This window comes from Sturnus vulgaris, chromosome 31, assembly GCF_052056855.1.
Source record: "Sturnus vulgaris isolate bStuVul1 chromosome 31, bStuVul1.hap1, whole genome shotgun sequence".
NCBI lineage: Eukaryota > Metazoa > Chordata > Aves > Passeriformes > Sturnidae > Sturnus > Sturnus vulgaris.
The window spans coordinates 1,293,378-1,317,348 of record NC_142273.1 but is presented as its reverse complement, the minus strand read 5'-3'; the positions used below and the strand labels follow the sequence as shown (position 1 = coordinate 1,317,348).

General features: G+C 49.7%; 1 long non-coding RNA gene across 1 annotated transcript; it reads left to right on the top strand.

Annotated features, from left to right (window-relative positions):
* The first annotated feature begins 9,020 nt into the window (after positions 1-9,020).
* LOC148220729 (uncharacterized) lies at positions 9,021-20,860 on the top strand. Its single transcript, XR_015808849.1, has 3 exons — positions 9,021-9,373; positions 13,274-13,396; positions 20,361-20,860. It is a non-coding gene; the product is annotated as an uncharacterized LOC148220729 (long non-coding RNA).
* Positions 20,861-23,971: the final 3,111 nt, after the last annotated feature.

The following is a 23,971-nucleotide window of genomic DNA, read 5'->3' as shown; positions in this document are numbered from 1 at the left end:
AACAGCACCACGAGAACAGAAATTTCCAACCCGCACAGGGCTGTTTGCTCCTCTTTGGTGCAGTTTTGGCCACGGCCAGCAGGGGGCGCTGCAGGGAGCAATCCCGGCCAGCAGGGGGCGCTGCAGGGAGCAATCCCGGCCAGCAGGGGGCGCCCCGGTGCCGCTCGAACCCCTCAGGGGCCATGGCGGCCTCGGGCGGGAGGGACCAGGGGAAATCGCTCCTTTTGCAAACTCACGCTTTGCACCAATCGCTCCCGGCACCAGCACCGGCAGCGCCCGGGCAGAAGAGACCAAGGCAGCAGCTTGGATCCCAGTGCCCAGGGGCAGTGGAGCAGTGTCCCGGGGCCAGGCACACACCCTGCGCAACACCCGCCACCGCTCTCCCTGATCCCCAACGCAAGGAAGGCACCACCCAACCCCAGGCAGCTCTCAGCTCCACAACAGCACCTCTCGGGCCTTTCCAGCACAACTCCTGAAAACCCTCAGCCTTTCACTGCCTTTTCCTCCTCCAGCCCTGGCACAGCAGCTTTGGGAATGCTGAATTGCCCTGGGATGCTGAGGAAAGCAGGTGCTCCTTGCTGACACTGCCAGGGCTCCTCAGGGGCTCCACAGCTCGTTTGGAGCTGCTGCTCTTCCTGGGCCACTGCTGGTCCCAACACAGCAGTCAGTGGGGGATGAGGAGGAGGAGGAGGGCAGAGTCACAGCACCGAGGACTCTGCAGCTGCAGCTCGAGCAGAGGGACAGCCTGGGCTGGGAGCAGTGCATTGGGATGGTAAAATGGGGTGAAATTGAAGCTGCTTGGGCCAATGCCCCTATTCTTCTCTGAGGGCTGCAGACCCTTAACAAGCAGCTGAAATTTGTGCCAGGGTTCCAAAATTTCAGCCTTGCTGCTAAACCATCCATGTGCACAAACACTCGGCTCTGCTGCCTCTCCCAGGCACCTTGGGCTGCTGAGGCAGCATTGCACACGTTTTGGGGCTCAGATGCCCCCATTTCTGCCCACAATAAGATTTTTTGCTGCCAGGAATGTTTTGTGGAGCTTGTCACCTTGGCCACTGCACAGGGATGGGCATTGGCCAGCCCTGCTCTGGCCAGCCCCAGCTGGCAGCCAGGACCTGAGGGTTCCCACCATCCCCTTGGCTTTGATTCTCACAGCTTTTGAGCTGCTGCAAACGTGAGAATTCTTTCTGTGGAGGAAAAAAGGCCCAAGTAGCACAAAACCAGGGTGAGCCCAAGCAGTGGCTCTGCGAGGGCCTTTGATGGTTTTCAGAGCAGGGCTGGCTGGAAACCCCCCCTGCAGGGGCAGCTGCGAGGGAACCAGTGCGGAAATGCAGCAATTGATCATTTGGTCCCTGTGCCCAAGGCACTGAGAGAGCCCCAGAACTGCTGCAAATGCCACAAGGATCTGCTCAACGACCTGACCGGGACCCTCCTCCTTCCTGAGCTGAGCAGGTGAATCATTACAAAAAGCGGTATAATCTTGGACAAAGACCCTCTAACTAATGAAAGTTACAAAGTGATATGTTTATTCACTGGCAGGCGGCACGGGAGTCACCTCTGAAAGGTGTGACCGCCCCGAGCAAGGTTCTTTGCCATCTATTTATTCCCCAAGGTCTTACATACAATACATATGCATAACCCCAGTACCTCCCATCCCCATTCCATATTAAAATGAGCCCATTAGTCCTTTACGCGTGTGCAGTTCTTCTCTTGAATTGGGTTGGTGGTCTCAAAATAGGTCAGTGGTCTCGAAGGATGAAGTCAGGAGAGTCTTCATCAGGTCTCTGTGACCCTGTGGCACAATCCAAGGTCCTGTGCTTCATGGTTAACAATTTACTTATTTTACGTTCTTCTGTATGTACATTTCTAATAGCAGATAATTATACCAATTAGCTCTAGCCTAAGCATCTAGAAATTATTAACCTACCATTTACCTACCTAGCTTACATCTTGGTCATGGAAACTACTTCTATTCTTAGCAAAAATTTTAACTTTTTAAAACCGTGATTCACAGGCAGAGCTGAAGAAACAAAAGCAATTTTCCCCGGTTTAATACAATAGCTGCATTTTGTGTCCAATAAGAGAGACAAGGGTCCTGTGCCCCCTGGCATTGAAGGAGGGAATGGGGAGCCCCTGGGGGTATTGAGAGCACTGGGAGCACTGGAACGTGGAGCTCTGGGCAGCCCCACGTGGGACCCCCCACTCATAGCGAACTCCGAGGCAGGCTGGGCACCCAAGGGAGACAAGGGGGGGGAGGGGGTGACACACGGGGGCTGCCCTCAGACAGGGACCACTAGTGCCCCCAGTGCCCCCAGTTTCACCCAGTGCCCTCAGTTCCCCCAGAGCCCCCAAGTGCCCTCTGGTGCCCCGAGTGTCACAGCACATTCCCATAGATATTCTCTGATTCCCACCGTCACCCATGGGTTGCTGCCAGCTCTGCGTAGGTCACCTCGGGATCCTGGAGTGTGGTGGCACAGGGGGAACACTGCGAGAGACACTGGCTGTGGCATCTGGGCACGGGGACACCCATGGGTGACGTGTCCCTGTGTCCCAGCCCGGACTCACCCCCCGTCTGCTTGGTGACCACGACGTGGGTGTACAGCACCTCCCCCTCCTCTGGGGGGACCGGGGGCTCCGGGGGGGCCCTGAGGGAATCAAGGGGATGTGTGGAAGGCAATGGGAGGTCTTGGGGGTTGGGATGAAAAACAAAAGTGTGGTTTGAGCCCCCCACTCACCTTTCCTGCTGCTTCCTGGAGGCTGCAAAGGAAAGAGGGGAGGGGTAACTGTGGGGTCCCCAGCGACCTGACCCCTCTTAGGAATCCTGAAAATTCACTGCATCCTCAATTTCTTCCAGGATCCCTGAGCATCCGTGGTGCCCTCCTAGAATTCCTGAATGAAGCCAGTGCTCTGGACTTCCTGATCCCCCAGGAGCTTAAGCATGGAAGCGAAGGGGACCATCCAAATTTCTTAGGATCACAGAAAGAACCCCGAAAATCTCTGCAAGGCCCAACACCATTCCAAATACTTCATGACTCTGAGCAAAGGTCCTGAGCTCTCATCACTGCCCATGTCAGGGGCTATGGATGCAGCACCATCACCCCCACATTTAGGTGGCCCCCATCACTGGCAGGGTTTTTGGGGTTCCCCGTGGGTCCCTGAGACTGCTTCGGCAGTCCTCAGCTACAGAGCACATTCTCAAGCCTTTCCCAGAGAGAATTTGTTTCATGGCGAGCTCTCAAACCAGCAAGGTAAAGAGATCGGAATATGCAGAAAGGCACAAATCCATGGTTTATTTTATGAAGGCATCCAATCTAGCATATTCAATGGTAAGGGTTTTACAGGGGTTTTTATATCTTTTGAGGGTTTTACATTTCGCACCAATTACCAAGGGAATTCTACATTCTAACCAATCCCCGAGGGATTTTACATTCAAAGCTGGCCTATGGATACTAAAAGAAAATGAACCACTAATACTGGAGATAGATAAGAGGGTTTACCAAACGGGGGGAACTGGATTTCTTTTTGTATTCGACATTTAACAAGCCATTTCTTATCTTTAAGCTATGGTTTTCCAAGGGGCCTATTCTGGGGATACAGAGAGAGACTTTCTTCTTTATGAGTGTTTTCTGCTCCATCTACAGCCCCCTAGCTCCCCAGGGCCCTCATTGTCCCCATTGTCACCCACCCATATTATTCCACTTATGCCAGCCCACAGCTGAACCTATGAGCAGGACCAGGAAGAGGGACCCGTCAAGCCCTGCTGCCACTGCTGTGGACAGAAGGGACACATCAGGGTCACCTGTCACTCCAGGGGTCCCCCAATCCCAGTGACCTCTTGTGAACTTACCTGTGATCCAGTGTCCCTGTGGTATCACCTCCAGGGCCAGCTCTGGGCTGAGTGCCCTGAAAACATGGTGCCAGTCCTTGTTGTAACTTACTAGATGTATTGGAAATGGTAAATTCTGTGACCCCTGCAATATCCTGTGGCCTGGTCCCTCCCCGTCTGGCCATGCCTAGTTGGCCAAGATCCAATTTCTTCCCGCCCCCTTACAGACCCTAGAAAAGACATCTGCACCTTGACCTCGCTCTCTTTTCGCTCCTGGAGGAGCACAAGAAATAAAACTAAGAATCTCCCCAGGGGCGAAAGAGCCTCTTTTGTTATCTTTTATTCATATTCATGTGGCGGATCTCTGAGGTTTCATTCTAACATCTGAGCTAGTCGGGAACAAGGGTGAAAGTCTCGACAGGCAAAGCCACACGTCCTGTCCCAGCTGGTTGGTGGCCACACACTTGTAGGTGCCTGAATGTCTCACATTGATGGCCCCAAGCTCCAGGAGGGGACCCCGGGCCACCTCGTGCCCGTCACGCAGCCAGGTGAAGGTGACAGGGGCTGAGCCCACCTGCACCGAGCAGCGCAGGGTCACGGGGTCACCTGGGCGCACCTGGAGTGCCGGGGGACCGGGGGTGATGGTGGCATTGGCCACGGGCACTGCGGGGACACAGACAGGGCTGAGGCCGGGGGAGGGGCTGGCACCCGGTGTGGGGGGATGAGGGAGTCTGCATGGTGGCACCTGGGGACAGAGGGTCTCCTTCACCCAGGACAGTGACCCCATGGTGCTGGGGGTCAACATGTGGTGTGGGATGAGGACATGTGATGGGTGAGGGGTGGGGGATGAGGATGGGATGAGGGTGAGGTGAGGGTGGGATGAGGGATGCTGTGTCCAAGGGCAGGGATGGCCGTCACCTGGTGGGGAGGGTGTGGAATGGCGTGGCTGGGATGTGATGGGTGTCATGATGCACATCAACGGGGGCATCACCCCAATGCCAAGGGTCTCAGGAGGGGGGCTGGGGGCCTCAGTGGGCTGGGGGTGCTGAGCCAGGTTAGAGGACCCCTCTGTAGATTCGGGGGGGACCGTCTAGCACTGGCACCCTGAAGAGCTCTGAAAAGGAGATTGGGATTGGGACTGTCATTCTGAGTGCAATGCAAACTGGCTTTGGAGGTGTCAGCATTTTGGAGTCCCAGCCGCGGGGGTGCTCACCCTGCACTGTCACTGTCACCGGTGACATTCCTGAGGCCATCAAGCCCCCACAGTGGTAGCGACCACTGTGGTGCAACTGCATATGCGACAGAGACAGTTCGGCGCCCCTGAGGGACCCCACTAGATCCTTCCTGTCCTTCTAAAATCGCACCCTGGTGACAGGGTTGTCCTGCCAGCCGCAGCAGCGCAGCGTCACTGTGACCCCCTTCAGCAGCACCTGCGCTGGCACCTGCACTGGCACCTGCAGCACCAGCAGGTCTGTGGGACAGGAGGGTCCCGTCACACTGAGGAGCCCGAGACAGCTCCAAATTGGGTGCCCATGGCACCTGGGACATCTGTCTGGAGTGTCCACCACGTGGGAGGGTTCCAGGGACACCAGGATCAGCCCCTTGGCACAGCTTTCATCACAGGGTTCCCACCACACTGGGATGAACTGGGATGCACTGGGATGTCCCTGAATGCAGGAAACAAGCTGTTGTCAAACGAGTGCTGTGAGGCCACCCACAGAGTGGAGCCCATCCAGACCTATCAGGGAGCCACCCTGAGCATTTCAGATCCCCCCGTCACCATTTGCCACCATCAAGGGGATGCTGAGCCCACTGCCGGCTCTGTCACATGAGTAGGTGCTGCTCTCAGTGACAAGGAAGCGGCCGGGTCTCTCCTGCCACCAGAGCCGGCCATCCTTGAACCAGGTGGTGACACCGGCAGTCCTTGAGCCCTGGCAGGTCAGTGTCACACGGTCCCACAGCACCGCCGGAGTCCAGGGGGGCTCCACGAGAAGCTGGGGGGTCTGGGCACCTGCGAGTGACAGGGGACTCCAGGTGTCGGGCCACCACGGGGCTGGGGACAGCGGGGCAGGGACATGGCATCCCCCGAGGACTCACCAGCGAGGCCGAGGGTCTGGGCTGGAAGGGAGAAGGGACCGGGCTGGCTGAGGGTGGCACCATGGGGACAGCAGCACCTGGGGCACTTGGTGTGGTGTCTGTCCCCAAACTGTCCCCACGGGAACAGTGGTGTAGCACGGAGGGTTTGAGCACAGGGACACCTTGGTCACCCTGGGCTGAGGCAGGACATGGGGACACTGTGGACACCCCATGTGTGCACAGGTCACCTCCCCCAGCCCTACAGCACCTGTCCCCACGGCCGCATCCCCATGGCCCTGTGTCCGTGACCCCATTCCCATGGCACCTGTCCCCATGCCCAATCTCCAATGTACATTTCCCTTGTCCCTGCCTCCCTGTCTCTTTGTTCCTTTCCCCACAGTAGCCACAGTGTTCCTATTGCCACATCCTTGTCCCCACACCTCTATTCCCCTGTTCCCATCTCCAGATCCCAGTTCCCCTATTCCTGTCCCACTGTTCCTGTCCCCAGGGCCACCCCACGACTCTGGTCACACTGGGCTCCATGCCCATGCCCTGGCTCTGCTGGCCTTGGGGACCTCAGGGGACCCCGCAGCCCCCCTGTGCCCCCTCCCCACCGCTCTCTGCCTCACCGGGGCCCATCCCCGGGGCGTCAGGCCCGTGCCCGGGGCACTCACCCCACAGGAGCAGCGCCACCTTCCCGGCCATCCCGCTGTCCCCGGCCATGGGCACTGGCTGTCACTCGCTGCTGTGGCCACCTGTCCCCTGGCTGGCGGCTCTTCCCATGAAGGGACAGGAAGCGAGGTCACGTCTCGTCCCCACGTGTACCTACGTGGCCCTTGGTGGGGTCAGGGTGGGGGAAATTTGGAGACAGGAAAGGAGTAGGGGACAGGCTGGGGACATTATGGGATAGTCTGGGCACATGGTGCGGGATGGAGCTCCCAGGAGTGACTGGCTCGGGGAATGTGGGGAACCAAGGATGGGTATCCAGGACAGTGGGGGTCCAGGGGAATTGGACTGCCACGTCTTTGGGGATTCCTGTCCCAGAGGTGGCACATCCTGGGCACCTGTGTCGTGGGGGGCCCTGTGCATTCCCACTGTCCCCAGTGGGGCCCTGGAACCTCTGGGGTGTCCAAAGTTAAGGGGACACCTATTACGACCTTGCCCTGATGATGGGAAATCCCTGCTTACGTTTGCTTGGATACCCTGATGGCCAATTGGATGAGACGAAATAATACATTCATAGAAGAAAGGCAAAAATATTTTCCCTCACCACTTTTTTTCAACCACAAATGAACTCAGAAAAATCAATCTGACAAGGTATAAAATGATCTAGTCTATAGAATCCTTTAAATCATTGTTCTCCCAAGAAGTTGCTCACAATACAAACACAAATAAATCACAAAAAAAGAGGTGTTTTGGTTCCCTTTAGGAACCCATTGGTGCATCCTACAGCAGTGTTTGCTTGTGGATAACACAGAGGGTGGAATGTCCCTGAGTGTCCAACAGCTCCATGGGATTGTTCTCTGAATGCTAGGCAGCAATCCAGCCCTAAGGAAGGCTTTTGTTGGACCATAGTTAGTAACTCTTCCCATTTTTCTCATTCCCACGCTGAAATTTGTTTTACTTCCCATGGATTCTACTCCAAAAAGGGAGGAACTCTGTCCATCCTTGGAGCAAGGCACAGCAATCTGTGGCAATGCCCGTGTGTCCCTCAGGGTCTGATTCCCTGGTAAATCCACTGCATCCAGCCCTAAATTGCCCTGCTTGGGCAAATCCTTGCTCCTGCTGTGACACTACTCTGCCCCAGAGCCAGATGTGGGGCCCCTGCTTGATATTTCCACACTTTTCCCTCCCTGGTGGTGTCCACATCCAGAACTCAAACCTTCTTTTCAGGAGGTTCTAAAAAGCTGCAGGTTTTGTTCAAGAAGGAGGGTCCCACTTGTATTATTGAGCAGATCCTTGTGGCATTTGCAGCAGTTCTGGGGCTCTCTCAGTGCCTCGGGCACAGGCACCAAATGATCAGTTGCTGCATTTCCGCACTGGTTCCCTCGCAGCTGCCCCTGCAGGGGGGGTTTCCAGCCAGCCCTGCTCTGAAAACCATCAAAGGCCCTCGCAGAGCCACTGCTTGGGCTCAGCCTGGGTTTTGTGCTTCTTGCAGAGCTGAGCAAACCACAGCCACGCCTTTTCCCCCCCAGAATTGTCACCTTTGCAGCAGCTCGAGAGCTGCGAGAATCAAAGCCAAGGGGGCGGGGGGAGCCTCAGGTCCTGGCTGCCAGCTGGGGCTGGCCAGAGCAGGGCTGGCCAATGCCCATCCCTGTGCAGTGGGGCTGGGCCATGGCTGGGCCCCACACTTGGATGGCCACTGGCTTCAAGGAGGAGCAGTTTGGGAGCACCTCACTTCCTTTGGGGCTCCGTACCTAAGCTGCTCTTCTTGGCTGAGGTCCTGCAGGCGATGAGCAAGAATAAGGAAGTCAGGATCCCCCTAGAGCCACCTTCCCCCAAGATAGGACTCAGGTGGGCCGGATGTGTCCCCCAGTAACAGGAACCCGAGGACAGGACCCCTGTATGTGCCCCCCAGGACAGAACCAACCCATGTGACTCTCTGCACAAACGGCCTCTTCCTTCTGTTGCAGGAGAGAGAAAGTGAACTTGCTGGGGGGGCACAGTGGGAAACCCCCATCCCCCACAGCCCCCCCCCCCCCCCCAATCTGTGCAGGTCCCTCCCCTTGCTTCCCCCACCCTGGGTTTCCCCCAGTCCTATTCCCTGCTCAGATATCAGGATAATGAAGGTATGAACTGGGGGGATGTGAAACTGGGGGATTAAAAGAAGAAAAGATGGAAGAATTAAAGAATTAAAATTAAAGAAGAATTAAAAGAAGAAAATGAAGAGAGGTAAAAGCCCCTGGGTGTCCGTGGGGTGTTTTATTGCACTAAATAGTTTGCCTTGTATCACAGGGCTCATGATGGTTCTATTGCACTAAGTGGTTTGTTCTGTACTTCCCGAAGCTATGGTGATGGTTCTGCCCTCCCGTTGTCCCTCCCCTTCGGGTACACCCCATTTGTCGGGATCCTGTTCCTCCCCTCCCCTTCCCCAGGGTTTAAAACTGCCCGCCATTTGCTGCCCTCTCTCTCTTCTTGCCTTGGAAGCGTTCTACATTAAAGTGGGACCTTGCTCCTGGGAAGAAGGAGCCTCTTTGTCTTTTGCCTATGTCCTTGATGGAGTATTCTTAATCTCCACAGTCCAGAGGTAGACGAGAGGACCCGGGGAAAAGAAGAATCCCGTCAGCTGGCATCCAGCACTGGGCCTTCTTGTGGGGCTTTCTACATGGTCAGAGACCCTGCGCAGTGGCTGGGTATCCAGGAATGGATTATACAAGTCCTTGGAATATCAGTTACCTTGCAGGCAACAGGCTGCTTTTTGTGCAGCTGTGCCTACGAGGACGAGTCCAGCAGCCTGCCTTCAGCCCAAAGGTAGGTCAGCCTCGGACAAAGGACTTACCTTGCAGCAGTTTCAGCCAGCCAAAGAGGGAGGTGAATATCCCTCACGAGTGTTAGCAAGGGCCCTGAAATAACCCCCGTTCGTGATGGGGGGGGAGTGCCCACAGTGCAGCACATGCGGGACTGAGCCACGTAGCACAGGCAGCAGTGCTGGTCCACAGGGTGCTGCCCAAACTGCGAGCAAGCAGCATGCAAGCCACAGCAGCACGCATGCGGAGCGGTGGAGTTGAGTGGTGGAGTGGCGCTGCAAGCAGCAGTGAGCTGCAGTGGGGATGGGTGGAGGAGCAGCGTGGTTTCAGCAGTGGAGGCTACGGGCATGGCTGGCTGCAGTTTGAAAGCCGCTTGGCTCTCCAGCGCTCAATCTCTCCTCCTATCCCCGCGTCACGCAGGGAAGAGAAGACGCCAGACCCGTCCCCAAGCTGGTTGTGGACTATTTTCAACACTTTCTGTTTGTGTCTGACTGCGAGATAAGGTAGATTTAATTGTGTAGATTGTTTTTAACGGCAGTATGGCCTCTCAGCTTTCTGCACAAAAAAGGAGTATATATTCCCAAGTTTGGGATATCTTAAGCAGAGGAAATGTTGCAATTTCTAGGAAACAGTTAAAGCAGTTTGTGTGCTGGTTATCTCTTCATTTCCCTCAGTTTACCCTGCAAAATGTAGATTCTGTCTCTTCCTGGGACAAAATTGGAGACCTATTAACTCTCAAAGTGGAGCAGGGAGACAAAACTATCCAAATTTTTTTCCTTTGTTCATTTTAGTTTGAAAAGAATTAATAAAAAGGGAAATAAAAGGAAAGCCACAAACAGTCTCGGTGCCGCTGCTGGAGGGTCCCCCTGTGCTCACTGAGGGGTTCTCCCTCAACCTAAACTGCCTCAGCACCCCTACTGCCCTGCAGCCCCCAGCCCCCCTCCTGTACTGCTTCTACCTGGACGAGCAGTTGGTGGGGGGCCTGCAGGAGTTCCCACAGCTCCTGGTGCCCGCCGTGGGGGTCTCCCACTCGGGGAGTAGCATGAGAGCTGCGAGGTGCGCTCCGAGGGGAGGCCCATGCAGAAGAGCAGCACCCGGCTCAGAGTCACGGTGGGCAGTGAGTGCAGGGATGGGCACGGGGAGCCCCCACAGCCCTCCCAGGTCTCCTATCCCTGCTCAACCTTCTGTGTGCTGCCCTGCCTTCCCAGCTCTCTCCTTGGGTTCCCCCGTCACCTTTCCTGGTGCCTGCATCCCTCACTAGGTCCCCTCACCACTCCCTGGGTGCACCTCTCCCTCTCTGATGTCCCTCCGTTGTCCACAAGTCCCACCATCCTTGTCTGGGTCTCCAAAATCTTCCCTGTGGTTCCCTTCAACCCTCTCAATGTGTCCCCTCACTGAATCTCCAGTCCTTCCCTGGGGTCCCTTCCACCCCTTTCCAAGCCTCCCCCCCATCTCTGGGCCCCTTCTTCCTCACTGGGATTCCTCCACCCCTCTCTGATCCTCCCCCTTCCTGAGTCCCTCACTGCTCCCTGATGCCCCCCACTCTTCCCATGTCCCCAATCCACCCTGTGTCTCCCCGCAGGGGTCCCGCTCTCGGGGGTGCCCCTGTCGGTGCAGCTTCCCAGGGGACAGGTGGCACTGGGGGACACGTTAAGTGGGAGTGGTCCCTGGGGTGTGGTAATTAGGTGTGGCCATTCGGTGTGGGGAGAAGCTGTGGTTAGTGGTTGTGCTGAATTGGGATGTGGTCAGTTGTGCGGCCAGTTGCTGTGGTCAGTGGAGGTATGGTCAGTGGTATGGTCATTGGAGTGTGGTCAGTGGTTGTGGTTAGTGCATGTGCTCACTGGGTGTGCTCAGCACAGGTATGGTGATTTGGGTGTGAGTGGGGTGTGGTCAGTGGGTGTAGTTAGTGGGTGTTGTCAGTTAGGTGTGGGCATTGAGGTGTGGTCAGTTTGTTTGGACAGTGGGTGCGGTCACTTTGAAGTTGTCTGTGGGGTGGTCAGTGGGTGTGGTCAGTGGGTGTGATCAATGAGGTGTAGTTAGTGGGTGTTGCCAGTAAGTGTGGTCATTAAGGAGGGGATTGAGTGTGGTCAGTGGCTGTGGTTAGTGGCTGTAGGAAGCAAGTGTGGTAAGCTGGGTGGTCAGTGGGATGTAGGCAGTGGGTGTGGTCAGTGGAAGTGTACAGTAGGGTGTGGTCAATGGGTGTGGGCATTTGGTATGGGCGGAAGGCATGGTCAGTGGTTGCAGTCAATGGGGAAGTGGTCAGTTGGGTGGTTTGGTTGGTGTGGTCAGTGGGGGTGTGGTCAGTGGGTGTGGTCAATGAGGGGGTGCAGTCAGTGGATGTGCTCAGTAGCATGTGGTCAGTTGGGGTACAGTCAGTTGGGTGGTCAGTCAGTTTGTTCAGTTGGGTGGTCAGTGGATTATGGTCAGTAGGAGTGGGCTGTTGATGTGGTCAGGTGGGAGAATTTGGTGGGGTGTGGTCAGTGGGTGTGGTCAGTTGGGGTATGATGATTTGGGTGGTCAGTGGGGTATGGGTGTAGGTGTCTTAGGAATGGGTATGTTCAGTGGGTGTGGTCAGTAGTTGTGGTCAGTGAGGGTGGTCAGTAGGGTGTTGTCAGTGGGTGTGGCCATTTGGGGTGGTCAGTGGGCTGGTCAGTGTGTTGGGTCATTAGGGGTGGTCAATGGTGGTGTGGTTAGTGGCAGTGTGGTCAGTGGGTGTGGTCCTTGAGGTGTGGTCAGCTGAGGTGGTCTGTGAGTGTAGTCAGTGGGTGTGGTCACTGTCTGTGGTAAGTGGGTGTGGTCAGTGAATGTGGTAAGTTGGGTAGACAGGTGGGGGTTGTCAGTTGGGTGGTCAGGGGGTGTGGTCAGTGGAGTGGTCAGTGGGGATATGGTCAGTTGGTTTATCATTGGAGTTTGGTCAGTGGGTGTGGTCAATGGTATGATTAGCTGGGGGTCATTGGGGTATGGTCAGTGGGGGTGGTCAGTAGGTGTGTGTTGGAGTGAAATAAAGTTTTCGAGACTGAAGCAAAAGGGCGTGGGAGAACCCACTACAGTTACAGTGAAGAGACTGGTTCACTTCCAGCATCCTCTGTGCATTCTCTGTAGGATTATTGGTTTAAAAGTGCTGCAATATTTTACATATTCCTAATTCCTCTTTCCTATTGGACCCTCACCTTCAATCTCCACCTCTATCCTACCTTATATAAATTGTGTTTACCCTTGCCCTTGGCCGTTTTGGTGCACCCCTTAGTACTGTGCTCACCTTCATCCAGTTTGCTATTTTTATATTAATAAATTTATTTTTTGGGTCACCTATCTGTGCTCATCCCTCATTTTGAATCACCAAGTTTAGAGACCTCTCACCAATCTCCCAGATGGTCCATCCGGGCCAGACCCCGAGTTGCCGCACGTGGCGCCCAAGCAGAGACCTTTGATATTCAAAGGATCTGCTGGGATAATCATTGGAAAGGTCTCCTGGTATGCCAATTAGGTTTTTCGTCCTTCACTTCAGTGAGTTTTGAGAAAGCCAGGCCTGTGGACACACACATATAGAGAGCTAGGGAATTAGAGCTTGGAAATTCTTTTCAGGCCTGGATTTCTCCTGACTCTCAGGTCCATTCTCAGGCTGACAAGCTGACTACAGCTTCAGTTAGGGAGGAAATCTCCCAGGGTGATAATATGGTGAAAAACAGAGTGGAATTCATAATAAAGATTAACACCTGGTGTCTTTCCCGTGGGATACATCCTGAGGTGCTGTCCCAAGGATGTTATTCCCAATTGTCCAATGAACTACTGTCCTGTCCTAGCTGCACGTAACACACTTTAAATACAGGCTGTCGTAAAATAAAGTTGGCCTTTTTTCCCCAAAAGAGGACCGTGTATTTCTGTCTTTTCTCTCTCTTTGCAGCGCAGTAACCACACAGGCCTGGCACAGAGTACTGAAGAATTTGTTCTTCAGCAGCGTGGGTGCTGACAGCAGGGCAGCCCAGCGCACAGGGGAGGAGCCCCACGAGAAGCCTGCAGGGAACAGGTAAGGACTTGTGAGGGAGGACAGTTGCCCCATCACCCACTCGATTTTCTTTCAAGTTTAACCTTACAAGGTCCCCAGAGTGCCCCAAATTCTATGAGGGTTTTTGCCAGAAGCCTTAAAGAAACCAGTTTTTCAGTTGTCTAAGATGTATACCAGACTGCCAGTAGATGAGAGGGACATATATGAATTTTAAAGTTTGAACTGGCTGCCTGGGACATCAAATTTCAAAAACAAGAATTAAAACTGATTGTGAAATGGGCATTTAAAAATCATCCAGTCTCGACTATGCCCAAGGGAAAGACAAAATATTTTTGGGACTCAGGTAAAGATAAATCACACAATTTGGCTTCCAAAGGAAATAGTTTGATGAAAAAACTCCTACCAATCCTATGAAGATTAATGGGACTTTTCACTCCAGATTCAGATATGCCTGGGAGAGCCACCCCCTCACACTGTCGCCCAAAAACCTTTCCTAGAGATAGATATGGGGCCAATATGGTGAAGGCCTACGCCCAGGCATGGCTCAGAGAAAATAACAGTTCAGTTGATGGATCCACTGCCCCGTGTCCATCTCCATCGTGTCCACTCAGGGTCCAGAGTGGTAATGGCCATATCATTCTGGAACCCACTGTTCCATTCCACCCAGTCCTGCACGTCACCCTTGTCCCTCGTCTAACATGTTGTGACCCACCACCTTTCATCTCAACCAGAGTCACAGCAAAGGCCACCATTCCAGCAAAGACTGCTATATTAAGAGCACTAACTCCTCCTCCTCTGACGACTATCTGGCTGGTCAGGAAACCCTGCCCTTAGCTCCACCCTGTCATCCCTACACCGCTCCCCTTCCACCCTGGGCCACACCTCTTGTGCTCTCACTGGAACTTGCCCCAAAGACCAGACCCTCTCCTGGCATGACAGAACCCCACCCACCTGGGCTCCGGAAGGGCCTGCTCACAAAATGGCAGCACCTCGCCTACTGGTACCGAGGCCTATCCTGAGGCCTACCCCCGACTATGATCCCTCCTCCTGCTCCTCCTCCTACTCCTCATCTGAGGACGACTTCCAACCAGGGATGTTTCACACTGACCCTTGGGAAAAAATAAAGAGGGAAGCAGCTAGAGAGGGGGAGGGGGAAATTGTATCCAATCTTTAAGTAATGCCAGTCTGGTATGGGAGGGGAGGTGCTAATCCCCATTGGGAACCCCTCACCTTCGGGGAAATAAAAGAACTATGTAAAGCCGCTGGGGAGTACAAGAGAGATTCACGGTACTTTGGCAACCTGGTGCAAGCTACCCTCTCTGCACATGTGTTAACACCTCATGACTTGAGTTATATGATGATTACCCTGCTGTCCCCTACTGAATATTCCTTATGGGAGCTAGCATGGAAACGGCTTTTAAAAAACCTGCTAAGGAACCATGCAGGGGATCAGGCATGGGCAACTTCTACCATAGAGCACCTAGCAGGAGAGGGAGATGATGTGGACCTGGATCATCAGGCTGAGAACCTTCCTAGGCATATTTTAAGTGACATTAAGGACTCTGCTAAGAAAGCTCTTTTAAAAGTCCCAGGTGGAAGTAAGTCAAATTTGGAGTTTTCTGATATTAGACAAGGCCCTAATGAGCTTTATATAAAACTCCTGGACAGACTAAACATAGCTCTTGGCAAACAAATAGTTTTGGATAGAGCAAGAGAAGAGCTACTGAAAAGGCTGGCAGTCTCAAATGCTAATTCTGACTGTAAAAAGGCACTAAGTGCATTGCCCTCTGATCCTGAGCCCACCATTGCTCAAATGATCGAGGCATGCAACCGCATAACAACTCCGGAGCACTCTGCTGTACTGCAAGCACAAATCCTTGCTGATGCACTAACATCTGCTCAAGAGGATAATAAGGAAACAGCAAATGCAAACTGCTATGATCCAAACATGAATGTTAGCAGAGGCTTTTATAGCATTTAAAGAGACCATTAAAAATCAGCAAGGACAAAACCTAGGGCCTTGCCACAATTGTGGCAAGGAAGGACATTTCGCAAAGAGCTGTAATAAATCAAAAAGAAAATTGTTTCAAAAGCATTGTGGGTATAAAGGGCATTGTTGTGGCACTAACATCTCTCATCAAGTACAGAGATGCAATGGTCACCGGGCAGGAAACTGCCAGCGGAGCACAGGAAAGTGGCGCGTGATGACACACAAATCTGTATTGAGCATGCCAGAAACGACTGACAGCCCACAAATCCACAGTTGCAGCACATCATAGCCAACCTCCCTGTCACAATGCCCCTAGGCACCAGACTGGAGCTGCTGACTGCGCAGCCAGCACTTAAAACAGATTGTGTGCATCATACTATTTCCACAGGACAGTTAGGCCCAGAATAACAGACACATAAGTTCTTAATCATAGGAATTAGTAGATCCAACTCAGAAGGATTTTATGCGATACCTTCTGTTTTGACAGTCACCGCAAACCAGGAAATTACGGTCCTTGCCACGTGTCCTGACCCCCCATGTTTTATTCCTCATGGACTAATGATTGCACAAGCTTTTCTTTTACCAGAGTCACAGTGTAGTACTCCCTTTGTTGCTTGGATTAGTAGGATCAGTTGTGGACGCTCAGAGATCATCTGTGTTGTGAGCCACATGGAAAAAAACATTGTCTGCAGGGGACTCATTGACACTGGAGCAGATGTGACACTGATCTCCAAATGCCGTTGGCCACCAGAGTGGATCATAATTCCATCACTGGACACTGTGTCAGGTATTAGGGGCCACTGTGCCAGCTTTTGCAGCATATATTCTATCAGTTTTAAGGGCCCTGAAGGACACATAGCCATTTGTGGTTCAGGAGGATGTAATCTCGTGGGGAAGGTATACCAGTGCTCTAGGACCCTACCCCAGAGATCGTCACCCAAACCTTGTGACCGTAGTACTGCACGATTCTGAGGTATACCATTCCAGTGACTGGGGCTGGGACAAAAAGGACTGGGCTAGAGTGTTAACTAGAACAACTGGTGAAGAAATTAAGGTAGGATGCAGAAAAGTGGAAAAATCCCCTCACGAGAAAGTTACTACTATTGCAATTGCTGGGAATTTCTTAAAATCAGATATAACTAGTAGCTTGCACCCTAACATCACAGCAAGTCTCTGCCCCACAACAGTATGGACATGTAAAAAAAAAGTCCCCCTAATACTGTGTTGTTGCCAGAGTTAGATTGGTAACTATGTCTTGGACCCTGATGCCAACAATGTCGACGTTACAAAGCTTTGCATGGACAAATTTACTGGCCGTTGGCATAACTTTACTTTAACCAGACCAACCTATGTAACATGCTCCTGGCAGAATGACACAGCAGATGAGTCCAGCTTGAAACGTCTAACCCATAGGTTCAAAATAAATGCTGTAGAAAAACCCACATTGACTGCAGTAATTACATACTATGGTGTAAGGACCCCCCTAATGTTGGATGACAAAAACAAGGTTTTTCCTCCTTTCATGGTGACAAAAGGTGATGATATCACAATAACTTGCAAATTAGTGGCTGGATCTCTCACCAAACCTGCATATAGTTATGGCATAGGACCTCATGGAGGTACCTCATATTGTAGAATAAAAAATCAAGATTGTTGGCTAAACTTAACTGCTGTACAGTTTTCCTATAATAGCATGTGTGGTAAAAACAAGATAAAATACTGGGGAGAACTTGATTTTAATATTTTAACACCTACCACCCAGCCACTGGTTCTATTGAGTCCTATGATTTTTTGAATTGAACCATATGTAATTAGAAAAACTGGCCAAAACCAAATATTATTTAATCCTGCATGGTCTCTTAAACAGATCAAATTGTTGATGCAATGCAATGTCTCAGAAATTCGGCCAGCTTGTTCACCCTTTTTACAGACTTCTTTTGAGGGATGGACAACCTGGTTGCAAAAGTGGAATTCTTCTAAAAAACGAATGGCAAGAGACATAACCAGTGTTGTGGGAACAGGATTGGGAATTTTGAATAGCATCGATTCAGAAGTACCAATGAATAAATCGGCTACCACAGCTGGAGATGTAACCAAATTACAGCAACCACTGCAATCATCCTTAACAGCTTTGGGAACCCAACAGTGGTTGGTATCAAACATATTGCCCAATTGGGGAAAGGTAAATGTAAATGACCACAAATTGATAATTGATGCACTTGGTGCTACACAAAATAACATCTCTCTGGCTCTCAGCTGTATCCAGGCCCAGTTCTGGATGCAGTCGGTTGCTGCTTCAAGTATAAGAGAAGGTGAGGAAGGCACTTTTTGTACTGAAATTCGAAAAATAGTCTGGGATAGTGTCACCTATTTTGAAAGAGAATTCCTGTCCTGGTGGAACTTAGTAAATTTTACCTATGACCCCAGCACAAACACAGCCACAGCCTTTGTACTGATGATACACAATGCTTCAGTGCATTCAATATTCCCCATCATTGTATTAAGGTTGAACCATGACGGAGTGTCTTTGTTTTGATTTGCCAATTTAAATAAACTCATTTTTCTGTTGTGTGGCAGAACCAGGAGCAAAAAGCAAGGCAGGCCTAAAACTTAAGAGTGTAAAAAAAAATTTCTTAACTGCACAAACAAAGAAAGGGGAAAAGAACCAAATTCAGAATAAGATTTTTTTTCAGACCACTCCTTCCTTCCCTCTCCCAACCTTCATAACAACAAAACAAACAGACAACAAATACTTCGGTCAGTTCCCTATTTAGTCTTTTTCAGTTCACTTCCGGAGAGAGAAGTGTCCTCTTGTTGAAAGCTGTAGGCATTTTTCCACAAGAAGGAAGAAAACAGTCCTCTCGTGGTTTCATTTTTCACGATTTGCATCCGCCCGGGAACCTGCAATCGTGACACTCCTCCCAACTCCACAACCTTCCCAGAGCTGTAGATGTGGGCCATGTCTGTCTCATGGGGTATTACTTTTAAGAATGAAATGTTGCACAGCAAAGGTTCTCTTCATCTCCTTTCTCTCTGTTCAGGCTTCATCCTCAGAAAACCGAGCTCCTCTTCTTTGCTCAGGGCAAAGATTCTCAACACAGGTGCTCTTTGTTAAAATCGTCTATCAAATGGAACATCTCCAATCCCCCATGTCTTTCTCTATGGTTTATAGGAATATTCATTACATCAGTTCATCCCTACAATCTTACAAAAGGATTTTCAGTCATCTGGACAGCATCTCCTCCTTCTCCTTCCATTTAAAAAACTTAGCTCTTGCTTCACTGACTTCAGAAATCTTCTTATTCCCTTTCATATTCAAAGGAAGGCCAGAGGTTTTGCAAATCTTACCTGAGCACTAAAGAGTTGAAGTTTAACACAACTGCAAGACTTGGGCCAGGCCCAGGCCATGCTATGGGGGGTCGCTGAGGTGTTAATCAGCCTTTCTGGGGCTGGGCTGCAGCCCCACACTGCCCATGGCCACCTCTGCTTCCAGACAAAGCCTGGCTGCCACCCCCAGGCCACGTCGGGGCTGGGCAGGCCTGGTCTTTCCAACAGCAGCAGGAACCGGGCACCCCACCCCAGAGCTGCAGGCTCATGGAGGAGGAAGCCATGAAGGTCTTATCAAGGAGCCTCTCCTCCTCCCGGCCATTGGGTCTCCTCATTTGCAAACGGGGCCCAAGCGGCCTCCCAAGCCTCCCCCCTGCATGGCGGGGGGAAGCTCGGATTGGTGTTACCTGCACAGCCACCGGAAAGACAAAGAGGCTCAGTTCTGGATTACCTCCTTCAAAATGTGTGTTCACGGAGAGAACTGACTTTCTCCCATTGGCTGTTGAAGTTGTCCCAACCCTCACAAAGGAAGCTCCCTTAGAGAGAACTTCTCTCTGAGTTTCTTCTTCCCAAGTCAACCCATCACACGGAGCTATTCTCTATCCTTTTGAGCATAGGGAATGGGCCTGTCAAATTGGTGAGAAATGGCAAACTGTCAATTTGGAAACTTGCATGGTCCAGGAACAACAAGGATTTATCTATGAAAGTAATGCAATTAGAGCTCAAGATATCTGCTTGGACACAGAACAGAATGTTTGTAACTTTGAAATTCATCCAAACGAGATTCCTGAAACTGTACTGGGGTATATGGCAATGGATGTGCATGCTTTAGAACTGCTTTATAGAAAATTTGGGAGTGGATACTAAAAATCATTCAAATCTTTGTGTTTTAACTTTACTAGAATTGCAGGGTGTGATTTTTCCTATGTAGCTCCAGTTACTTCTTACCATCTTTTGCAGTCAAATTACACGCTGATCCACCATCTATTGCCCACTCCAATTGGAATGAACCTCTCTCTGGTGAAGCAATTGTTGCTCCACCAAGATCTGATCGAAATTTTGGAGAGGATCAAGAGAAACGGACAGAAAACTCTAATAGCTGTTCATCACAATGTGGAAAAAATACATCGTGTTTTGGAAAGAGGAAAGACAGATGCTGAACACAGGTGGTGGGATACTCTCTTTGGGTGGTCACCTACTGCTAAAGGTGTCCTGAACAAATTGTGTCATCCCATCATTGTTCTCTTGATTTTGGTTTTGATTGCTTTTGTTTTATCAGCAATCCTATACATTATGAATTGGAGAATGATGAAACAGTTAGCACAATTTGCATCTGATAGAAATACCCAAATCGGTCACTGTTGACATCCCTAAAGTTATTGACACAAGACAAACTGCACAGGTATTTAAAAAATAAGATAAAAGGTGATATTGACTGAAATTGCTTATTTTTTTCATTGTGTGGTATTTTTGGAATCAAAATCATGTACTTCTTCTTTTCTAATAAAAAAATTTAAAAAATTGCTTATTTCTTTGTAATCAAAATTGAATGCATATTTTAATTGAGAATTGATTATTTGTTTTGTTTTGATCTCTCTCTCTCTCCTTTTCCTCTCCCTTATTCTTTCCTACTTTTCTATTTTGTCTGACTCTGTCACTGTTTTTCAGGATATGCTACCAGATTGGATGAGTCCTGAAGACTTCACAACAACTCCACAAAGGAGCACTCTTGACTACGATCGTGAGTCACAGGGTGGTGTAAGGGTTGGTCTGAAGTTTCCCTCGTTTTTGCCTCTCGACCGTCACAAGGAGACCTCGAGGACCCCCACCCAGGCTGACTCCAAACAATGGTTCCCTGGCCTGGCCAAGATGGATGCTTGTCAGGTGACTGTGTGCTGGTGTATTGTGTTCACTGTGCTGTTTTGTCACCAACCAGAGATTGTGTTGTACCAACTGGAGACTGCATGTTCTGCCCAACTGCACCTGTCTTCCACAGCACCACACAATGGTCCATAAATCTTCCCACTTTTTGACCAGAAGTCACTTGCTTTAGAGAAGGACTATAAAAGAGCGACCCTCTGGAGAAGACCCTTGAGATCTCCCCACGGATAAGACTCATCTATTGGCTGGCCCATGAGGACATCCATCTTGTCTCATTGGTAGCTATTTTCCCATCCTCTTCTTTTTCTCTCTCTATACTTTGTTTCCTATATCTCTCCCCTCTATCACAACTGAGTTATTGGCATTTAATAAAAATGCATTGCTATTGTTGAATAAACTGATTTTGTCCCCTGCATTTTGCCTGTTTGCACCTTTGAGATCAAACGAACCATCACGACCGCTCTGTATTAATAACAGATCATGGCACAGTCCCAGGACAGGGGTATCAAAGAAGGAAGGCCTAAGGAATAGGGGTCCCATAGTAGAGTTCCCAGGAGAATGAGGGTCCCAGTGTTGGGGAGTGGCTGGGTGGACACAGGGGGTGCAGCTCCTTCACTGGGTCCCTCAGATTTTTGGGTGACCCAGGGTTGAGGGCAGCATCCCTCAGGGTGCTCGTTGCTTGGGGTCCTCTCCAGAGGGACTCCTGGTGGCTCTGGGGGGCTCCAAGGCTGTGCCTCCTACCCTTCACGAGGCTTTTCCATCTCTTTATTTTTAATTTATCCATATTTTCCTCACTTTCATGCCCCCCCCTCAGTTCCTAGTTTCCTGATCCCAGGGAACACTTGAGCAGGTACAAGTTTTTGGGGACTCAGAGGTGGAGGAAAAAGGGGGTGAAGGGGGTGCTGGTGTTATAAATTCACGAGAAATTATGATCCCTCCAATAATTATTTATTAATAGAAAAAGCAGCAAGCAAACAACTCTGGGTGCTCTGGGGAGCCACTCCACCAACGACGCATACAACATAGCATTAGTTCAGCTTGTTTTGTTCTCCTGGTACCCCCCGCCTTCTTTTGTTTCCTTAATTTCACGGCAATGGTAATCTTCTGTGCAGGTGTTGGTTGTTGCTAGGGGGTTGTTTGCCCTCTTTTGGTGGTCTTTTGGATGAGGGCTCTGTGTCTCCCTCAGTGTCTTTTTTCATGACCTTTTCTTTTTGCACGTGTAATTATCAGATATTTATACATCTACAGTTATTTGCATAATATAGTTTTCACAATTTACTTAATTTTTGTTCTATGCAAGCAAAATATAACCAGAGGTACCTCATTTTTTTTTGTGCAAGTAAGCATAAGCACAAGCAAGCTGATGTAACCACGAGTTCCTTATTTTTATGCAGACATTATTCTATGCTTTATTTGACTTTTTAAAATTGATTTTTATAATTATTCTAGGCACTTATTCTGCTCATCACATAGCATTTGCATGGTTTCATTTCTACTATTGCCTCGTAACATGAATCTCACATACATTTTTCACAATCCCTCCCATTTTTCTTTAATTTATTGATTCATATGCAATGGTCTTTTGAGCAGCCATAAGCTTTAGTTGGGTTCTGATTTTATAATCACAAGAGAGTGAGTTTTTCCCCTTTTGGCAGCTTCAGGGTCTACAGGCATTGTGGCTATCTGCATTCCCTGAATCACAGAATGAATCAGCTGAATAAAGCATGGAATCATACCTACTACAAACAATAGTCTTAACAAAGAACACAATAGCATAAATCCCACTTTTTTCCACCAAGAGCCTCCAAATAATTTAACTCAGTAATGGTCAGATGGTATAGAGTTCCATTTCTGAACTGGAACGTGGGCAATTATTTTTTTTTTTCCCAGCTATTTTAGTAATAGCTTTCCCATTATCATTAATTTCCAGGCAACATTCAGAGGTATTAAATTTTCAACATACTTCTCCTTCTTCTGATAATAAGTACTCTAATGCTAATCGATTTTGATACACTGTGGCTCTGGTTTGCAACAATTGTTTTGCTATAATTCTATCTCTTGTGCTGTCTGGTTAGTTTTGATTTCAACCACTGCTTGTAGCCAAATAATACGATTTAACATATATACAGGAGTATGGTAACCCCAACTTCCGCTTGTGCCCAGGTGGTGGGGTCATAATATTCAATAATTCTTTGGGGTGGCCCTTGATCATTTTTCCATGTTTGTGTACCATCTATGTTAACATTCCTCTTCCTTCTTTTTAAAGTCTCATATAATGGTTTTCTTAATTGGCTTCCCCTTCCACCTTGGGAGTAAGAAATAGACTGGTTGTATCACACCAATGGTGCAGGTTTCTTTCCACTTTTTTCTCTAACTCTGCATATGCTCTATTCCCACAGATCCAAAATAACCCGTCTGGTGCTTTCTACCTTTCATTGATTTTTCCTGAATTGTCCCAGTACTTTTTTTTTTTTTAAGTTAGATACCTCTTCAAAGGGGTTAGCATTAGTTTGATTTAAGTTAGATACCTCTTCAAAGGGGTTAGCATTAGTTTGATTTACTTAACACAATGTTTCAGAGCTAGAATTCGTAGTACAATACCCTTGTGGCGATTTTGGCCACCAAGTTCCATTTTCTGATGTAGAGTTAGTGGTATATATCAGTTTGCAGGCAGTGTGTCCCAGAGATTTTGCAAAACTGGGACTTCCTTGTGTAATACATACTTGACCTAGTATTTTGTTGCTCATGACCCATCCCTCAGGGTGGTTTTCCCTTGATTTATGAGTTCTATTCCAAATTACTAATTGGTCTAGGCTTAGCCCTTCCCTTTCCTATGGCCACTGTTCAGTTATTTGACTGGCCCCACATATCCAACAGGAGATTATGTTTAATTCTTGTGCCACTCTTTGTATCAGATCAACAAACAAACTTTTCTCTAAAGCTAGTAAATTCCACTCACCAACTCTCTTTTTTATTTGCTCATATAAGCTTTCTGTGTGTTGTTTATTTTGATTAGTGTTACTTCCTTTTAAGTGTTTAGTTACACTTTTTTGCTAAATTTTTTCTTATACTCGTCCTGTACTTCTCTGTAATCTGAATATCCCCACATATTTCTTTTAGTAAAATAAGTATCTTTTTCTATAGGACAGCTTTGGTAAGCTCCTCTTGCCTAAGGCCCCCGGTCTTAGATTTTTCTGCTACCCAATACTCTTGACCTCCATATCGACAAGTTTCTAATTTCACTTGGTTGTAACAAGTTGCATTTATGTTGGAGTGAACAGCAACAGACTGGAAGGTTTTTATGCCATATTTACCATTTTGGACACACTTTGAGCCTGGATCTGTAATCCCACTCGGGGCAAGGCTCAGAATGAGTATTAGTCTCCACAACAATCTTA